Source organism: Agelaius tricolor, unplaced genomic scaffold (assembly GCF_023055355.1).
Source record: "Agelaius tricolor isolate 1412-34295 unplaced genomic scaffold, bAgeTri1.0.p SCAF_13, whole genome shotgun sequence".
Taxonomy (NCBI): Eukaryota; Metazoa; Chordata; class Aves; order Passeriformes; family Icteridae; genus Agelaius; species Agelaius tricolor.
Genome location: NW_027269273.1, coordinates 5,298,052 through 5,317,337, shown reverse-complemented (window position 1 = coordinate 5,317,337; position 19,286 = coordinate 5,298,052). Strand labels below are relative to the sequence as shown.

The 19,286-nt window shown below is 47.4% G+C and overlaps 1 protein-coding gene and 1 long non-coding RNA gene across 13 annotated transcripts in view; one reads left to right on the top strand and one right to left on the bottom strand.

Moving 5' to 3' along the window:
• The window catches only part of SGMS1 (sphingomyelin synthase 1), a 97,086-nt gene that overhangs the window by 66,482 nt on the left and 11,318 nt on the right, over positions 1-19,286 (bottom strand). For 5 of the 10 annotated variants that reach the window (XR_011681028.1, XM_071438562.1, XM_071438571.1 and 2 more), the window contains exon 2: positions 2,033-2,151. The exons of 3 other annotated variants lie outside the window; for them this stretch is intronic. The gene's annotated coding sequence lies outside the window, so the exon portion shown is untranslated. Of the gene's footprint in view, positions 1-2,032; positions 2,152-3,135; positions 3,426-3,623; positions 3,987-19,286 lie in introns of those variants that run through there. 2 more of the 10 variants (XM_071438563.1, XM_071438564.1) reach the window with 2 other exon arrangements.
• Positions 4,074-17,371, top strand: LOC139595439 (uncharacterized). 3 transcript variants are annotated; one of them, XR_011681031.1, is made up of 5 exons: positions 4,074-4,350; positions 4,858-5,243; positions 6,921-7,185; positions 12,458-16,904; positions 16,998-17,371. It is a non-coding gene; the product is annotated as an uncharacterized lncRNA (long non-coding RNA). The 3 variants fall into 3 exon arrangements; XR_011681030.1 differs by having other exon boundaries at positions 4,923-5,243; positions 12,458-17,371; XR_011681029.1 differs by having other exon boundaries at positions 12,458-17,371.

Here is a 19,286-nt window from a genome sequence, read left to right as displayed (position 1 = left end):
AGGCCATGGGTGGTTGGTTATTGGGTTAAAAGTAAAAATAATTCAGGTGCCATTTCTTAATTGGACAGTTTATCCTTAAAAGGCCTTGTAGAGAGAGAGATGGGGCTCCGTTTTTAGTTTGTTAGAGTGAAGTGCTGTAGAACTCAGGGTTTGTGAGACTGTAACTGAGATAATTCACCCTTTGCATGCAGAAATTGCTGCTGCTGTCCAAGCTGAGCCTCCCCTGGCCCAGCTTGAGGCCCTTTGCCCTTGTCCTGTCCCTGTTCCCTGGCAGCACAGCCCGGCCCCCCCTGGCTGTCCCCTCCTGGCAGGGAGTTGTGCAGAGCCACAAGGGCCCCCTGAGCCTCCTTTGCTCCAGGCTCAGCCCCTGCCCAGCTCCCTCAGCCCCTCCTGGGGCTCCAGCCCCTGCCCTGGACACGCTCCAGCCCCTCCAGGTCCTTCCTGGACTGGGGACCCAGAGCTGGACACAGCCCTGGAGGTGCCTGAGCAGGGCCAGCTCAGGGGACAGTGACAGCCCTGGGCAAGGGAACAACCCAACAACACAGACCCAGCCACACCTGGATTGAATCTTTTCCCTTTAGCACAGAGCAGAGCAGCCTCCTCTGCACCTCTTGATGTCCAAGCCTGATTAAAGCTGCATTAAACTTTAAGTAATAGATGCCTGCATTATTCATCACTGCTGTGGATTGGATGCAGAGCAAACAGAAGCTGAATCAATGCAGTGATAGGAGATTCAGGTGTCTGCTTAAAGCCTCCTGCTCCCAACACTGATGCACTTGAAGAAGGGTGGGGAAAGCAGGGATTTTCACAAGTGCTGTAAACAAGCCTTGGTATTATTACAGTTTGTCCAGAACAGTGACACAGAGGCAGCTTTCAGAGAGCAACAAGTGCAAAAAACCTGCTCATCATTCATCTGACCTGTGACACACAAAAATATCATTTCCCTCTATTTGAGCAGACTTGGTGTTTAGTCACAGCATTTTTCTCAGGATTTCTCGTGGTATTTCTTAGAGATTCTGTGGAAAAGCCACTGAAAATCTGAATTATACAGCCTTTGAGATCCAGAGAGATGCAGTATTGGGACAGCCACTGGAGAGCGGCTAAACCCAAATTTTCCAAAGACAAACATGCTCAGCTCCCTGAATTCTCTCTGCAGGGAGAATTCAGCTGGATTAGGAAGAATCACAACTGAAAGGTGCTTTTCTGCTCTGTCTCCCACCATAGTCTCTCACAATCTGCCAGTTGAGGCTCACTAATATTCCAGAACATCTTCAGGAAAAAGGCAAAAGTTTTCCCAACTAGGAATGGGAAGCATGAGAGACTTGGCTCACTCAGGGTGCTGGACACAGGGGCTGCACACAAACAAGTAACAGCTTTTAGAACACTCTTCCTCAGAATCTTTACACCCAAAACTCCACTTTTATTTCCTGATTCTCACTACACCTCCCCTCTACCTCTTCAATCAGTCATGGAGCTTTCCAGCATGGATCAAACCCAACAAAACCATGACAAATCTTATGAGATGCCTTTCAGCAAATCCTCACACAGCTTCAAAGGATTAGTGAAAGACAAAAACACAACTACAAGCAGCAATAAAGGGCATACACCCTGTTTATTCTCTCTTTGCAGGTCATTTATCTATGCCAAAGCCAGAGCTGGGAACAGAACACAGGTATTCCAGCCCCCTTTCTGGCTGTCTACACAATATCTCACCAGTTTCCACAGCCAGAAGGGCAAAAATTTCCTTACAAGCAGAGTTTTGGGAGCATTTATCCACAAGCTACACCTTCAAGTTCTGCTCTTAGTCATCCTTCCCTGCAAGCAGGCAGAAAGAACTGATCTAAGGGATCTTTCAGCTTCCTTCTCCAAGATTTTACAATTTAATGCTGGAGTTAGACAGAGTTTGTGAAATATCCAAAATGTCCATAAAGAAGAACTTGCCCCAACTCAGGTCACAGTAAACAAGGTACTGAAGGAACACATCACTCCAAAACACATTTGAAAATGCAAAATGCAAGATGCCCTGACCTACCTGAAAGTGCTTTTCTAGCCAGAGCACTCGATGCATCAGCTTAGAAACTCATTTGGAACAGGAGAGTGGAAGCTCAGACCTGCAGCTGCTGGCAGCTTCTCATGCAGTCATGAGAGTCACTGTTAACAAAACAGCAAACAAATAAAAATAAGGACATTGAAGAGGTGGAGCTAAGAGCAAGCCTTCATCAGAGCATCAGGAGGTGTTTCAGTGTGAAGATGACCTCAAGGTCCAACAAGAGTTTGGATACACAGGGAAGGCCATGCTAACATGGAATCATGGGATGGTTGGGTTGGGTTGGGAGGGACCTCAAAGCTCATCTCATTCCACCCCTGCCATGGCAGGGACACCTTCCACTACCCCAGGTGGCTCCAAGCTCCATCCAACCTGGCCTTGGACACTTCCAGGGATAGAGCAGCTGCATTTTAAAAATAGTATTTCCCACAGAACACAGAAAGAGAGAATATCCTTGTGTCCAAACAGGCCTAGATGAGGGTTGGAGGATGTCACCAAAGGGGTATCAGGGACAGCCAAAAGGTGATACAGAGACTCCATCCTCAGAAGGCATGAAAAGCCACTTTATTATTAGAAATCCACAGTTCTTATAGAAACAATTGTGCACCTAAACCTGATTGGCCTTAAGGAATCTTCTCTCACATTATTGGTGAACTATGAATAGCACACTCTGGAGAACCATATCTATAAACAATGGCTATAGAAAGAGAGATAATAATTAAGTTTTCCACAGCTTCTACACACCTTGCCATGATTTTCCTGGGAGAACCATGTCTCTCTCTGTTCAGAGGATATGAAATTACTACTGGAGGAGACCACCACCCCTAGAACAACATGGGTTTCCCACTGCTGACCACCCTGCTACACCCAGAGCACCTTTTCTTAACCACAAGAGCAATGCAGAGAACTCATGGGATACACACTGCCACGTGGAGCCCCGAGTAAAGAAATTAACCTCAGTGTTTGCTCTGCAGGGAGCTGCTGAAGTGACCCTGGAGCAAAGGAGGAAAGCTGGAAGCCTTTCCTGATAGGCTCCAAAATAACCACAATCATTTAGGAGAGATAGGAAGAAGCAAAGAGAAACAAACCCAAAATGCTCATGGCCAAAATCCTCAGGTGGCAGCACCCAGGGAGCAGGTTTGTCCCCACCCCTGTGCCCAGCTCTTCCAGCAGCAGCACACAAACCACTCATCCTGCCCTGGAAAGCAAAGCCACTCTTCATCCCATCCCTCCAGCCTCCAAGGGAGGCAAAAGCAGGGTGGAGATTTGGAATAGAACCAGCCCTGTGCTGCACTCTTCCAACTCAGCTTTCACTCTTAGATAAAGGAAAAGCAGAGGTCTCCCTGCTCCATTCACATCAGCTAGTGCAATTCATACATTTCCACTCAAATACCAGTTGGGGAGGAAGAGGGGATAAATAAATCCAATTCTGCTTATGAAGCAGCACCAAACTCAAGGAGCTGTCTGCCAGGAAACAAGCAGATGGAAGCCTGGTAATTCTAATTTCTTGAGGCTCCTTTTTAGCTACATTTAGGATTGCTTGGAAATTTGCTTTTCAGTTTTTACACTGCCTCACCTTCAGTGAGTGCTGCAGAGAGGGGGACACCAGGCACCTCCACCTGCAGGCCAGAAGATTCTTCTGTCCACAGGCTGAGGAAGAGGCTCTGTCCTGATGGACAAACAGAGCCATGGAAAAGCCAGGGAAAGCTTTTCAAGCCTCTTGCCCTGCCTGCTGTAGGACCATGAGAGGTGTCACCCATCCCAGAAGATTCTTCTGTGCCACAGGCTGGAAATCAAACAGCTTTTGTCCATCTGGAGAGAGCCATGGAAAATCCAGAGAAAGCCTTTCCAGCCTCCTGTAGGACCATGAGAGGTGTCAGCCATGGCAGGAAGGCCCTGTTTCCATGAGTAACCGGCCCTTATCTCACCAGAGCAGCCCTCTCAGGCTTATCACATCTCTTATCTGCAGACTTGCTGAGCCCCAAAAGCCACCCCAGGAGGAAGCCCCACACCCTGCCTGGCCCCCCTTCCAGCCATGATAGCTCTCCTGGATCTCAGAGTGGTGCTCACACACAAACACCCATTTTTGATGAGCAAGCTGTGAATCAGCAGCATTTGCTGGGAGAATCCCTCGCTGCTCCATCGCAGCTGCAGCCTCTCCCTCTCCTCTCCATGGAGCCTGCAAGGACACGTTTGCTGCCACATCCAGAATGATTTCTGGGCTGGTGAAAGGACAGGAGGAGCAACTCACAGTGACAGTTTGGGTGCTGGCAGCTGGGCTGGCAGCAGGACTGCGTGGCAAGGTTTGATTAGAGCTCTGTGCTGTGGCACACACAGCACTGCCCAGCTCTAACACTGCTAATACACTTAGAAAATACCAGGGCTGTCTTTCCCAAATCCATGAGTCTGGATGCCAAACTTCTCCCTCCCCTGAGGGAGGCTCTTCTGCTTGCAGAAGGTTCAGGGCCCTGCTTCCCTAAACTCAGTATCCCTGTGGAAACAGTGCAGCTCCTGGAGTTGCTAAGTGATGCTGAGCTGGGGAATATCTGCACATAAATGACAAGCTGTGCCACAGAATTATTTAGGCTGGAAAAGCATCCTGCCCAATGCTATTTACAGAAAGGCTGATAAAGTTCTGGAATGGTCTGCCCAGGGAGGTGGTGGAGTCACCATCCCTGGGATGTGTTTAAAACCAGCCTGGATGTGGCACTGGGTGCCAGGCTTTGGTTGAGGTGTTGGGGCTGGGTTGGACTCAATGATCTTGGAGATTTCTTCCATCCCAGTGATTCTATGAATTCTGTGAATTTCAGCACCTAACATGACCTCTGGCTGTGACACCCCCTGCTCTGACAGCCACAATATTTCCTTCATGCAGGATCACCAGCTGAGAAGAAATTGGGGAGGTTTTGATGCTGTGAGGATTAATGAGTGAAATTAGCACCAGCCTCATTCTCTGTGTCACAGCACAGCTCAGAACCACCAGGCAACAGGACCCAACCACCTCCAAGCTCTGCTGCCTTATCCCCAGAAGATTGCCCATGTCCCAGCACAGAGTCCCCAGCACAGCCTGCAGCAGGCTCAGAGTGGGAGCCCCACCTCTGATTGATGCACCTGGAGATGCCACAGCCAGTGGAGAGCTGCAGGATTCCCAGAGAGAGCACGAGATTCCTCTCACTAATATTCCAATCTTTGCCAGGTGAATGCCACCATCCTTATTATCATCCATGTGGAATTACAAGCAAACCAGGATTTAGGAAAGTGGCCACATCTGAGTGCTGAGGGCCACTTTTGTAGACTTTACAGAACTCCTTGTGCTGTTCATCAGCAAAGCTTTGCAGCTGAGGATTCTCCTGTGTCTTTTCCTTCCCACTTCCCACATGCACACAAGCAGCACCATGGCAAAAAGAGCAAGAGCAGGCTCTTGTCTTATTTTCTTATTCCATTTAACCAGCAGGGATCAGGAATATCTGTGAGGGCTGAAGAATGCTGCTTGGAGAAGGCACCCCCATGACCAGAGCAGCCTGGCACAGGGTATTTCCATATTTCACTACTTCTTTTTTGCACCATTTCACCAGTGTTGAAGTAGTCTTTAAAATACTCTGGAGAAACTCAGCCTAAATAGATCACTCCCACAAATTCACCAAGCCAGTTTGCTTGTGGATTGAAGAAATCAAATTAATTGATTTAGAGACAACGTAAGGGATTTTGAGAGGACGTTTAGCTGATGTCTAAGATGTCATTTTAATCCTCCTCACAGTTAATTCTTTGAGTGTAGAGAGCCAGTAAAATTTGTGGTGCAGCCCTTACACAGAAAAACATCTCCACAGGCGTGCTAATCAGGGAACTATTTTGCAAATTGTTCCTAATCTACAGCTGCTTGTCTCTGCTCTCTTCCTGCAGAGACAATAAAATCAGCCAGCTAATAGCAATGTGAAAGGGAGGGAATGATCCTCATTTGGTTTAAGTAGACAGATCTGCACTAGGGAACCACTAAATAGTGCAGTGATGAACTCAGGGAGGCAGCCCAGAAACATCCCTTCCATCTTTTGGGCATGGAAGGCTGCTAGGAGACCTGCCAGCACGATGCAAACTCATTCCTAGTGTCCCAAAAAGTGCAAAAATTTGTTACTGCAATCAACAACAACATCATTATGTGAATTAGTAGGATTTGCTCATAGGATTTTTTTTTTTCTTAGTTCTTGCAGTATCATGGTGACCTGAATAGACCTGACCTCTGCAGCAGGAGATTCTTTCCCTGTTTCCAAAAGAATCATTCCTGTTCCCAGACCTCATCCTTCCAAAAAACACCTTCCAGGGCACATTCCTCTCCACAAACCCAGCCCCAGTGTTGCTATGACCCTTCTCATCCCATAGGGAGCCAAGTGCCCCATGGAAACCTCAGCCCTACGTGGATGCCTGGACACTGAGAAATGACTTGGTACATACACTGATAGATATTTTCAACTGTCCCCAAAGGGTGAGATGCTCAGAATTCCCCAGATTCACCCAAAAATACTTTGAAGAGAAAAGGAAAGATTGGTTAATTCCAAGAAAGCAAGTTATGGCTAGGTCAGAAAACATTAATAACATGAAACACAGTGTAACTGCTCACTGTTGAGGCCTGGTCAGGGTGTGCACAGCCAGACCCATCAAGATAAAAATCCAGAATCTGATCATTTAGACCTGTTAGGGATAAGGAATTCAGGGAATGACCAGAGTTATGGATTGTAATGACATCAGAGAAGTTTCCTGTTGTCCACCACCAACAGGAACCACTTCATATTGCTTATACAGATTAATTTTACCAATCAAGCTGGTGCTTGGCATCTCATGAACCATTTTCCAGTGACTGGTACCTATTCTGGTTTTGCAGGAGGATGGGATGAAAGCTGAGGACTCCATGACAAGCTTGGTCTACATGCTCCAGCTAAAGAGATGGAGACAGAAATGGTTCACCTTGACCTGTAGATAAAGTCAGAATTCCCACTGTACTTAAATCCATGACTTCACAGCCAAAAGCCTCCCTGTCAAGCTATCCACTGATTCAGAAATGAGCCACAGCAGTTTGAGTTTAGCTCTTCCCATTTTGCAAGTGCCTTGAAACAACAGCACCTCAGACATATCCCACCTTTTAACAGGTAAGAGCTGAGATTCAGCCATTGCAAAGACAGAAATCACAAAAATTGCTCCAGAAAAAGAGGTCCTCAAGGATCAGATTTCCAAGATTTCCAAGTTTTTAACACCAGAACAATCCCTAGGAGGATGAGACTTCCCTAAGTGGAACATGACTCCTGCAGAGCAGTGGTGTGATGGCCTGGGAAGGAGGAGAGAGACCAGGATGGCTCCTGGTGCTTCCCTGCACATCCCAAAGGGAGGGTGGGCAGAGCAGAGAGACAGAGTCATCTACAGCCTGCAGAGACCACATCTCATTAGAGAATTTATATTTTCCTCACACAACATAGTCCAACCTGTCCCTGCAATTCATATTGAAAAATCTCTTTATAGGAATTGCTCCCCAGCAAGGGCAGAATGTCTGTGAAAGCCCCAGCTCCTGTGAGGTGCTCTGTTTCAGAATTTCCAATTTTAATTGGAAATTTAATTGTTTTCCAATTTAAATTGGAAATTAAATTGTTTTCCAATTTAAATTGCAAGTCCCTTTCAATTTAAATTTTGGTACAAATAAAAAGTGCAAATACAAAGGTTTACAGCTGAATATAATCAAAATAATAATAATAATAATAATAATAATAATAATAATAATAATAATAATAAAAGAATCTCTTTAATAGAATAATATATAATCATATAGATAATAATATATATACCAATATAAATATAAATATACTATATAAATAAAAATAGAATATGAATAAAATATGAATAAAATATAGTATAGTATAGTATAATATAGTATAATATAGTATAGTATAATATAATATAGTATAATATAGTATAGTATAATATAATATAGTATAATATAGTATAATATAAATATAAATATAAATATAAATATAAATATAAATATAAATATAAATATAAATATAAATATAAATGGCAGACACATAAATGTAGTAACAGACCACGGAGCAGGGCAGCAGCCCAGAGCTGCTGGCTGCTCCTCCAGCCCCAGCAGGGTTAAGAGCATTAGTGCAGACTCAGGGGGACAGGATCCTGAGCTGGTGACTGCCTGAATGTGTCCTTTGTGAGCCACCCCAGGCACAGAGCTCGCTCCAAGGACACGTGGAGCACAGCCAATTCCACAATTCCACAGGGATGCTGTGGCTCTCCTGGGCAGGAAGGTCAGGGGATACTTCTCAGGACAGCTAAAAACAACCTGTTCCATGAAGAACCCTGAGAGCTCCACTGAAATGGGAAAAAAATGCACCTAAATCACATTCTGCTCAAGTGGCAAATACCTCACAATGAGCCCAAGCAGCTTTCAGTAATTAAAAGATCTTGTGAGTATAAAAAACGTGCTGCTGGCACTTCAATTTATAAAGGAGGCTTCTTTGAGCTCTTAAAATATAATTCCATCTATGGGTCCCATCTAAAGTGAGGATTTGCACAATAATTGTGTTGATATCAGCCCAGCAAACTTCCAGGCATGCAGCTATCTCTTGTTAACCTTTGTAATTCATCTTCCTGCCCAGGAAAACACCATCCAAGAAAGGCTGAACATGGGAAAAGGGAAAATATGGCCCCCATGGCACCTCTAGGAAGGAGTCAGCACACCCAAGACCAGGGATGACTTTTTGCAGATTCCCCTTGCTGCTGCAAACACTCAATGCAAAGTCAGGGGTTTGCCTCCACTGTTACAACCCTCAAACTCAGTCACCCCAAGCTTTAGGGGTTTTTGTTTCCTTTATAGCCTCGTGCAACAGAAAAACCACAAACAAGAAAAAGCACAGAGAAGAAGCAAAAATGAAACCATGACCCAAAACCCTAACCCTCAAAGCTGCTCAGCCTTAGCAGTTGAATCAATTTAAGAGCAGCAAAACTGCCCCAACCAGACAAGGTTCTGCTTGAGGCTTTGGCTGCTTTCTGCTCCAGGAGCTTCCTGAGCATGGATTTAGCAACTTTTTGGGAAATTTCTCATCCCAGGAGCTGCTCAGCTTCCCTCCACTCCCTGCAACTTGATCCCACTGAAACTCTTTGTATTCATAACACTGTCTGGCAAGGATTCTGGCATGTCCCTAAGAGAGGAGTCTGGGTGCCACTGCCACTCCTTGGGATTCCAGTCCCTGCCTCATCCCATCTTTCCCAGTCACAAGAGTGCAAAAAAATCCTTTTTTCTGGCTCCCAGGCCATGCAGCTCTGTTTAAATTACTGCCTAACAAGCTGGGAGGGTTTGCTGTCTCACAGACATCAGGTTGGGGAAAACTCTTCCTCTCTGCAAATAGGAGAGACTTTGGAAGTTCTTTACTGTAAATCAGCAAATACCAGAAATGTGCTTTTCCTCTGGAAGCAAAGCAGATTTTATCTCAGTAGGTTCCTCCATGATTCCTAATGTGCCACATTATGATTTTCCAGCACATTTCTGGCTGCTCCTAATTACTTACCCAGCAATATCCAGTGGAAATTTGGGGGAGAAAAGCTGACTGCAGATTGTTCCATCAACAAAGAAAATAAGCAGGTTATGGATGCCAGTAATTTTTCATCCAATAAATGGCTTGGAATGTGATATGCCAATCAAAATTACCATTTAAATATGACATGTTGCCCCACTCCATCCCACTCCTGGCCATCAACTCTGTTAGAGGTCCTTGTTCCCACTGCACTTTCCTCCATGGCTGCATTCCACTCCGGGGCTAAAGGTTGCCTGTAAGCACTTTGAACAGTATGTGAAAAGCTTTGTTTATCCAAAAATATTTCAGCTCTGAGAAACATTAAAGCAAGATGTAGATTTCAGCATTTGCACAGCAAAGAACTGCAACTCCTACAGATATTGCCAGAAACTTTTTTTTCTTTAAGGCTTTCCAGCTATGATAAAGCAAAGCTACAAACACAAAGTGTCATCTTTTAGTAATGGGCTACAAAGGGTTGTCACAGCCAGGCTGTAATTTCTGTCTTGCTCACTTTTTCAGAGCAGATAATTGATCAAACAGTAGGAAAAGCCTGATGGTGCAGCAAGGAAACCCAAAACTTATGGGGTCTTCCCCAGTAAGCAGCTCTAGAGAAGCACTATCAAAATAAAGGGAATTTCCCTGCAGCCTGGCCCACAATTTCCCTTACAGGAGTGAAATCCAGCCAGCCTGCAGATCACCTGCTGTTCTCCAGCCCTAAAACCCACCTTAAAACACAACTTTGCCCCAAGCTCTCAGCATGGCTGTTGTTTAAAACAAGAGGAATCAAGCACAGGGGTCACCAGAGACAGTCAAACAACAATCCCAATTCAGCTGATCCCAGTTATCCCAGAGGAACAGGACTGCAGGACAGGAGTATTTACAATGTTATGGCCTAAAAGCAGCTCATTTTCCAGCTCAGAGCTCCTCTCATTTGCAGGAGACACAATCCCTGTTTCAGCAGAGGAAATAAAATGTGCTGGACTCTGTTACCAAGGCCAGGCTAGTGAGACTGGGAATTCTCTGGGAGAGGGCAGGGGACATTTATCTCCCACCCCACTGGTTTTGGAGCAGTTATCAATTAGTGCATTTTCCTGGGCTGAATCCTTATCTATCTCAACAGGCTCACCATCCCAGACCTCCAGATCCACGTTTTTCTTGGGATATGGTTTGGTTCTTTTCCTCCTGCCAGGGAATTCCCAACCAGCAGCTGGTTCTGCACCAGTTCCTTACATCCATCAACTGCCTAATTAATCAATGGACTTACCTCTTTCTGCTGCCACAATAGAATTAACCAAGTATAAACAGAAAAAAAACCCAAAAACCCACACAGACCTTCACTTACTCCTGCTGTCTTCCAAGCTAGAATTTGCCTGGTGTGATTTTAAACCAGACTTTATTTGGTTTTTTTTTTTTCCTTACACCTGGGAGAAAAGTAGTTACACCAGGCATGCAAAGTGCCAAAATTAGCTGGTTTGCCTAAATGCAACACATCAACCCAGCTGCAGCACTTCCTGAGGTACAGACTACACAGTCAGCAAGTGACACAAAATCCTCAGTGCTTAGTTCAAGAGAAAAAGGGAGGGGAAAGAACTGTTTTACACCTCTGAGAGCACAGGAGGGGCAGAAAGGCAGGCCTGTCATACACTAAAAGGCTCACACAGCACCACCATCACCTTTATAAAGGAGATCTCCCTCTCCCTTTGTCCAAAGACCCTTTCCAAAGCTGTGGAAAGTAATTCTGAACCACACAGAGGTCATCATGCAAGAGGCACCAGAGCTGGGGCCAGCTGCCAGCTCAAACAGAGATTTCAGTCCTTGCTGCCAAAGCACAAAGAGCAACAGGCAAAGCTGCCCTGGACCCATGAATTTAATGTCAACACTAAAGCAGACTAAGAGGTTGGAATACAGAAGTGACCTTCAGGTCTCACTGTCCACTCCATTTCTTCTGCAAACACCAGAGGAGTGACACAACTGTCCCAATGAAGTCATCAGTCTGGCACAGGCAGAGCAGGCCCCAGCACTGTGCCCTTTCTGTGGTGACAGAGCAGCCCACAGCCACCTCACCCGAGACCTGTCCAAGCCACTGCAGAGCATGGCAGCACAGCAAATAAATCTGTCCCTTCCTTTTCAGAGATCTGCAAGGGTTATCCTCACCTCAGGGAAACTCTAACAACCTTTCTACCTTCTCCAAATCCTGGTTTTTGGTTTTTTTTTAATTTGTGTGCAGAGCTCAGTCCCAGTTGCTGGTGACAGCCTGCACTGCTCAGCCCCAGCTGGAGCTCCCTGACCAGCACAAAGTCTCTCAGCACTAGAGAGTGTGTGTGTACACAGCAATAAAAGCTAAAATCAGTGATGCTGTCTCATTTCCCACTCCTCTGCACAACACCATTTATTTTTAGGTCATAACTCCTGATTGCAGGATGGAAAGGAAGGATGGGCACAGGCACAACAGCTGCAAGCAAACTTGGAAACATCAAAAATAAGATCTTTCCACTTGATGTTTTGTTAAAACAGCTACACCTTCACCTCACACTGAGTATTTCTGGAGCCAAGATTTGTCCTGGCACATGGATGTCACCTTCTCATGTGGCTTCCCAGCAGGCACAGAGCCTGGCACCATCCCAAAAGCTGTGCCAGGGGAGGGTCAGCTGGGACATCAGGAGGAATTTCTTCCTGGAAAGGGTGGGCAGGGAGGTCCCTCAGTGCTCTGGGCTGGTGACAAAGTGAGGATGGGGCACAGCTTGGACTCCATGGTCTGGGATGTGTTTTCCAACCTAAATACCTAATTTAGGAGCCTTGTGAGCTACAGCAAATGCTGCCTTTTTTTTTCTCTCTTGCTTCACAGGGAAAGAACAGGATTGAACAAGCTGGGTCAGGTGTGGGGGAGGAATATTGAGCAGGTGAATCCTGAGTGGTGGCTGAGCAAGGAAATGTCTGCTGTGAGGAGCCACAAGTCACTGAAACTCCTTTCCAAGTAACCAAACCCATCACACCACAACAGAGCAAGAGCTCCACAGGGAGACCTGGGCAGCAAATCCTGCACAAGGCAGAAACCCAGAGCTGAGGAAAAACCAGCAAACTGCCCATTAGCAAGAACACCTCCTCCTGAAGCAGCTCTCTTGCTGGAGAGCCCATTGTCACCTCAGCCAGCCAGCAAGGAAGGGATGCACACCCACAAGTGCCTGAAGCTCTGCTGCAGCTCCTTCCTCCCCTCTCTCACAGCTTTTTATTTCTTAAACGTATCAAGCACGTCTCACAAGCCTCTCACAGCCACTTAAAGCCAGGGGTTAAGTGCAGCTCAAGTGAGGCAGCATTTCTGCTGTTACACACAAATTGTCTCACATGTTGCTTTTGCTGCTGCTGCCACGGGCATCAGAGGGAAGCAGGAAGGAGCTGGAAGGCAGCAAGTGAAGGTACAGGCACAGGAAAACAACTCCAGAATTGGTTCTGCTAAGGCTGGGAGGGCTTTATTCTCCTAAATCCCACAAACTGACCTGTTCCCAGGCTGTCCAGAGGCAGGGGGTGTGCTCTCCAGGTGCTGGGATGGCTCTATTCTCCCAAATCCCACAAACAGAGCCTGTTCCCTGAGTGTCCAGAGGCAGGGGATGTGCTCTCCAGGGGCAGGCAGTGCTCTATTCTCCCAAATCCCACAAACACAGCCTGTTCCCTAAGTGTCCAGAGGCAGGGGATGTGCTTTCCACATACTGGGAGGGCTTTATTCTCCCAATTTCTACAAACACAGCCTGTTCCCTGAGTGTCCAGAGGCTGGGGATGTGCTCTCCAGGTGCTGGGATGGCTCTATTCTCCCAAATTCTACAAACAGAGCCTGTTCCCTGCAAACACAGCCTGTTCCCTGAGTGTCCAGAGACAGGGGATGTGCTCTCCAGGTGCTGGGAGTGCTTTATTATCCCAAATCCTACAAACAGAACCTGTTCCCTGAGTGTCCAGAGACAGGGGATGTACTCTTCAGGTGCTGGGTTGGCTCTATTCTCCCAAATCCCACAAAAAGAACCTGTCCCCTGCAAACAGAGCCTGTTCCCTGGCTGTCCAGAGGCAGGGGATGTGCTCTCCAGGTGCTGGGATGGCTCTATTCTCCCAAATCCCACAAACAGAGCCTGTCCCCTGAGTGTCCAGAGGCAGGGGATGTGCTCTCCAGGTGCTGGGAGTGCTTTATTATCCCAAATCCTACAAACACAGCCTGCTCCCTGCAAACACAGCCTGTCCCCTGAGTGTCCTGAAGCAGGGGATGTGCTTTCCACATACTGGGAGGGCTCTATTCTCCCAAATCCCACAAACAGAGCCTGTTCCCTGCAAACAGAGCCTGTCCCCTGAGAGTCCAGAGGCTGGGGATGTGCTCTCCAGGTGCTGGGATGGCTCTATTATCCCAAATCCCACAAACTGACCTGTTCCCTGAGTGTCCAGAGACAGGGGATGTGCTCTCCATGTGCAGGCAGTGCTCTATTCTCCCAAATCCTACAAACAGAGCCTGTCCCCTGGCTGTCCAGAGGCAGGGGATGTGCTCTCCACATACTGGGAGTGCTCTATTCTCCCAAATCCCACAAAAAGAACCTGTCCCCTGCAAACAGAGCCTGTTCCCTGGCTGTCCAGAGGCAGGGGATGTGCTCTCCAGGTGCTGGGATGGCTCTATTCTCCCAAATCCCACAAACAGAGCCTGTCCCCTGAGTGTCCAGAGGCAGGGGATGTGCTCTCCAGGTGCTGGGAGTGCTTTATTATCCCAAATCCTACAAACACAGCCTGCTCCCTGCAAACACAGCCTGTCCCCTGAGTGTCCTGAAGCAGGGGACGTGCTCTCCACATACTGGGAGTGCTCTATTCTTCCAAATCCCACAAACACAGCCTGTTCCCTGAGTGTCCAGAGAGAGGGGATGTGCTTTCCACATACTGGGAGTGCTCTATTCTCCCAAATCCCACAAACAGAGCCTGTCCCCTGCAAACAGAGCCTGTCCCCTGAGTGTCCAGAGGCTGGGGATGTGCTCTCCAGGTGCTGGGATGGCTCTATTCTCCCAAATCCCACAAACAGAGCCTGTCCCCTGCAAACAGAGCCTGTCCCCTGAGTGTCCAGAGGCTGGGGACGTGCTCTCCACATACTGGGAGTGCTCTATTCTCCCAAATCCCACAAACTGACCTGTTCCCAGGCTGTCCAGAGGCTGGGGATGTGCTCTCCACATACTGGGAGTGCTCTATTCTCCCAAATCCCACAAACAGAGCCTGTTCCCTGGCTGTCCAGAGGCTGGGGATGTGCTCTCCAGGTGCTGGCAGTGCTTTAGTCCCTCATGGCAGGGGAGCAGCAAAGCTCCTGCCAGGACATCATGCCCAGGGAGGGACCACAGAGCTCAAACTCCCAAAGAGGCTTTGCCCTCAGCTGCCCCACACATCAAATTCAGCAGGAACATTTCCCTCCTGACACTGACTTGAGTCTCCTGGCAAAAGATTCTTCTGGCCACTGCAAAGAAAGGAAAATGAGCCACCTGCACACAAGGAATCCAAGCTGGGTTTGCACTTGATTCATTTGCTGCAGGTAAAGTTACAAAATGACACCTGTGACAATCAGCTGTGTGTTTAATTAGTAGAAAGCAGCTGTAAGAGCAGCAATTGCTCTCTGCTAACCATCCACACACATCCCCAGACTGATGGAAAAGACCTCTAAACCTCAGGAAGAGATTTTAAACAGGCTTGACACCAACATTAACAAGTTGCTGGAGTTGAGAGGTCATTCCTGTGGAAGAACAGCACAATGTGTCCATAAATAAACTAACTCGACAAAACAAGTACAGCTGAGCCCTAAGGAAGCAAAATAAATTAAACAAATTGAAACTTCCAGCTACAGAAGTTATGTCAACTTTCAGAGGTTCCCATAGTTTGCAGCAGAAATTGATTTCATGTCCTCAAAGTTTTTTACCTTCTATCTTGGCCTCAAAGCCATCAACTTGGGGAAGGAATTGAACTTGGAAAAGGTATTTTCTGGAGAACACACCCCAGCCAGGCTACAGTAATTGCTTTTTAATCTTGCTTTTTTTCAGGCATTGCTGCAACAATCCTCCTGTGCAGGTAAACAAATGGTAAGGGATGACATTTCCCAGGATTTGATGGGTGTACAGGTAGAAATTCCATATTAAAAAAATATATATCCTTTCAGAGTGAGCTTTGGAGAGCACTCTGTTAGCTAAGGCTCTGCCTTCCTGATGGAAAAATCCCTTTGGGACAAGCAAACCTGGCCATGCACTCTCAGCATGAGATCTGGCACCTGGCAAAGTCCTGCTGGCTGTTCTGCAGGGGCACTTGGCTGGAATTCCACAGCTTTGCCTGGAATTCCACAGCTTTCCTGAAACTCCCCACCCCCAGCATCAAGAGCTGCAATAAGTGAACACACACTTTCATTTTGAGCAGAATCAGATTGTGATTTCCCTCTGATCCCCCCCATTCCCACCCCAAAGTTTTCACACTTGGTTTTGCAGTGGTTTTGGTATTTCAGCAGGAGCTGCCTTTCCCTTTTTTTTCTCCTGAAAGTTTCTGTGGTAAACTTTGACACCCAGTTATCAAACTGTGGCTTTTGAAAGATTCACAAGTTCCCTAAAGAAACCAAAATACTGGATTGGAACAGAGGGGAGGGAGTTCCCTGCTGTGGTTTGCTCCTGTTAAAATACCCAGCTGGGAGTCTGGAGGCTGCACCTGCACAGATGTGAGGGATTATTAATAATATCTTCCAAAAAAGTTTGTGAACAAGGAAAATACAACTGGCTTTTGCACTATTTCCCCTTTTTGAGAGGCCATTTCCTGCAAAGCATCCTTTGGAAAACTCAGGTTTTCCATTAGCTTTGTAAATGCCAAACAGTCTCTTCCAGCTTCACCATTCATCAGATGATTTATGAGAGGTGCAAAAGCACTACATTGGCAGGAAAGAGAAAAACTGAGCTCCACAAATATATTTGCAAATTTGACTTGAACAAAGCAACTTTTTTTTTTTTCTAAAAATTAAGAGAAAATAAGGTGGAAAATTGAGCTAAATCTTCCATAAAATGGGAAAGTGCTGCTGGGGCTGCAGACAAACCCTGTGCTCAAAAGCAAGGAGTCACTATCAGTAAAACAAACCTTCCCTGGAATGCAGAGATGCCTTGTTCAAAAGGGATGACAGGAACACAACAGCAAGAGGAGCACTGCAGAAAACCACCAAAGTCATCACAATAACCAAACCCATTTGAAAATGGTTGTTTGTCCCCATTTCTGTGGAACAGCTCAAACCAGGGATTGATTGTCTGCTTTCAGTTCCCAATGTAAGCAAGAAATTTAAGCTCCCTCATCCTCATCCTCAGAAATACCAGAACAAGATATCCCATTTGTCAGCTAAAGAAACTTTTCTATTGCAGATGTGACGAGCCAGCTGGCCTCATATCTGGCAAAAAATGCAGTTTCTGGATCCACCTCTTCAAAACTGGACACACCTCAGCATCAGGAATCTGTTCCATCCCTCTAAGAGCCATCTGCAATATCTTGGGGCTCTGGCCAAGCAATTAATTCCTCCTAATTGCTGGAATGGGACCACCCCTAGCTGGAATTGCAGCCAGCTCTCCCTCCCTGCCCTGCCCTTGGGGGGATGCTGATCCCTGACTCCAGCTTCAGGCACTGTGCTGGGAAAAGCAGCCCTTGGAAATGGGATCCTGGAGGGGAACATGCAGGGGGTGGCCTGCAGGACCTGGCCCAGTGACACCTGGGAAGAGCAGCCCTTGGAAATGGGATCCTGGAGGGGAACATGCAGGGGGTGGCCTGCAGGACCTGGCCCAGTGACACCTGGGAAGAGCAGCCCTTGGAAATGGGATCCTGGAGGGGAACACGCAGGGGGTGGCCTGCAGGACCTGGCCCAGTGACACCTGGGACCTGGCAGCCCTTGGAAATGGGATCCTGGAGGGGAACATGCAGGGGGTGGCCTGCAGGACAAGCAGGACCTGGCCCAGTGACACCTGGGACCTGGCAGCAGCAGCACTGGGATGCCTCCAGCTCCATCCTGGCTCACCACAGGGAGCTTGGGGACAAGGCAGACACGTCCCCTGACAGCCTGCAGGGTGAGAGGATCCTCCCTCCTCTGCCCTGCAGCTCTGCTCAGTGCTTTGCTTCCTAAACAAAGGGGAAGGAAGTGTGGCAGAGCATCCTCCCAATCCCCACAACCCACACTTGGAGGGGCGTCCTAATCCTCACAATCCTAAACTTTGAGGGGTGTCCCTGTCCCCCACAACCCACACTTGGAGGGGTGTCCTAATCCTCACAATCCTAAATTTTGAGGGGTGTCCCAATCCCCCCAACCCCACACCTGGAGGGGTGTCCCTGTCCCCCACCCTCCTAAACTTTGAGGGGTGTCCCAGTCCCCACAATCCTGAACTTTGAGGGGTGTCCCAGTCCCCCACAACCCACACTTGGAGGGGTGTCCTAATCCTCACAATCCTAAATTTTGAGGGGTGTCCCAATCCCCACAACCCCACACTTGGAGGGATGTCCCTGTCCCCACAATCCTAAACTTTGAGGGGTGTCCCTGTCCCCCATCATCCTAAACTTTGAGGGGTGTCCCTGTCCCCACAACCCCACACTTGGAGGGGTGTCCTAATCCTCACAATCCTAAACTTTGAGGGGTGTCCCTGTCTCCACAACCCACACTTGGAGGGGTGTCCCAGTTTTCCTGGACGAGTGTCCCAATCCCTATACTCCTGCACTTGGAAGGATGTCCCAATCCTGCATTTTGAGAGGTGTCCCAATGCCCACAATCCTGCATTTGGAAGTTGGCTCAACAAACTGACAGGGGAAAGGATGAAAAACAACTTGGATGACACAACCCAGCTGCAGAAAAGGGAGCTGAAGTCCCAAAAGCAGCAGAAGGTTCTGCCCTCATCAAATACAGACGCAGATCTTCCTACATAGGATTTAAGATGGAATGACACACTTGCAAAAGCAGTTTAATTAAGGAAAAAATAAAATATCTTCCATAAACTGTAATACAAAAGAAAAATCAACACAGCCCCTAAATCTCTGATGCTGGCCTTACCAAACCAGGCTTTGTTTCCTTCTTCAGCACATTAAAAATCCAATTTATGCTTCAATGACTGAATCACCAGTTGTTACAAACTATCTACATCACTTTCATCCCCTCCCTGAAGTTTCTAGGAAATTCATTGCATCTGCACACGACAGGAAGAATCCAAGTTTGAACAACATTCCTGCATTCTGAGCACAGGGAACAGCATACAAACAGGGGGCTGACCTGCCTAAGGCAGCTGGTGCTGAAATGCCAAATTCCCCTCCCCTCTCCCCAAAAAGCCCAAATGCAGCACAGGGGTCCCAAAGCAAGGCAGGAGTTGGGGCTCACAGGAAAGGAGAGGGTTTGTGCAGATGGGGGTGGACACCAGGACATGGCCCCAGAGGAACAGCAAGCAGACCAGGCCAGGAAAGCCTCAAGGACTGCTCCCAGAGGTGATTCCCAAGGGTGGGATTTTATCTGCATTTCTGAGCCTTGCACAAACCCCCCTCACTCCAATGCCAAGAGGCAGCACCAGAGGTGTTAAAGCAAACTTGGGAATATTTGCAAAGCCCCACTGAGAATACTTGTATTAAAGGTTGTGCTTAAAACCATGTGATGGCTTTGCTGCACATCAATACTGCCATGGAGGAAT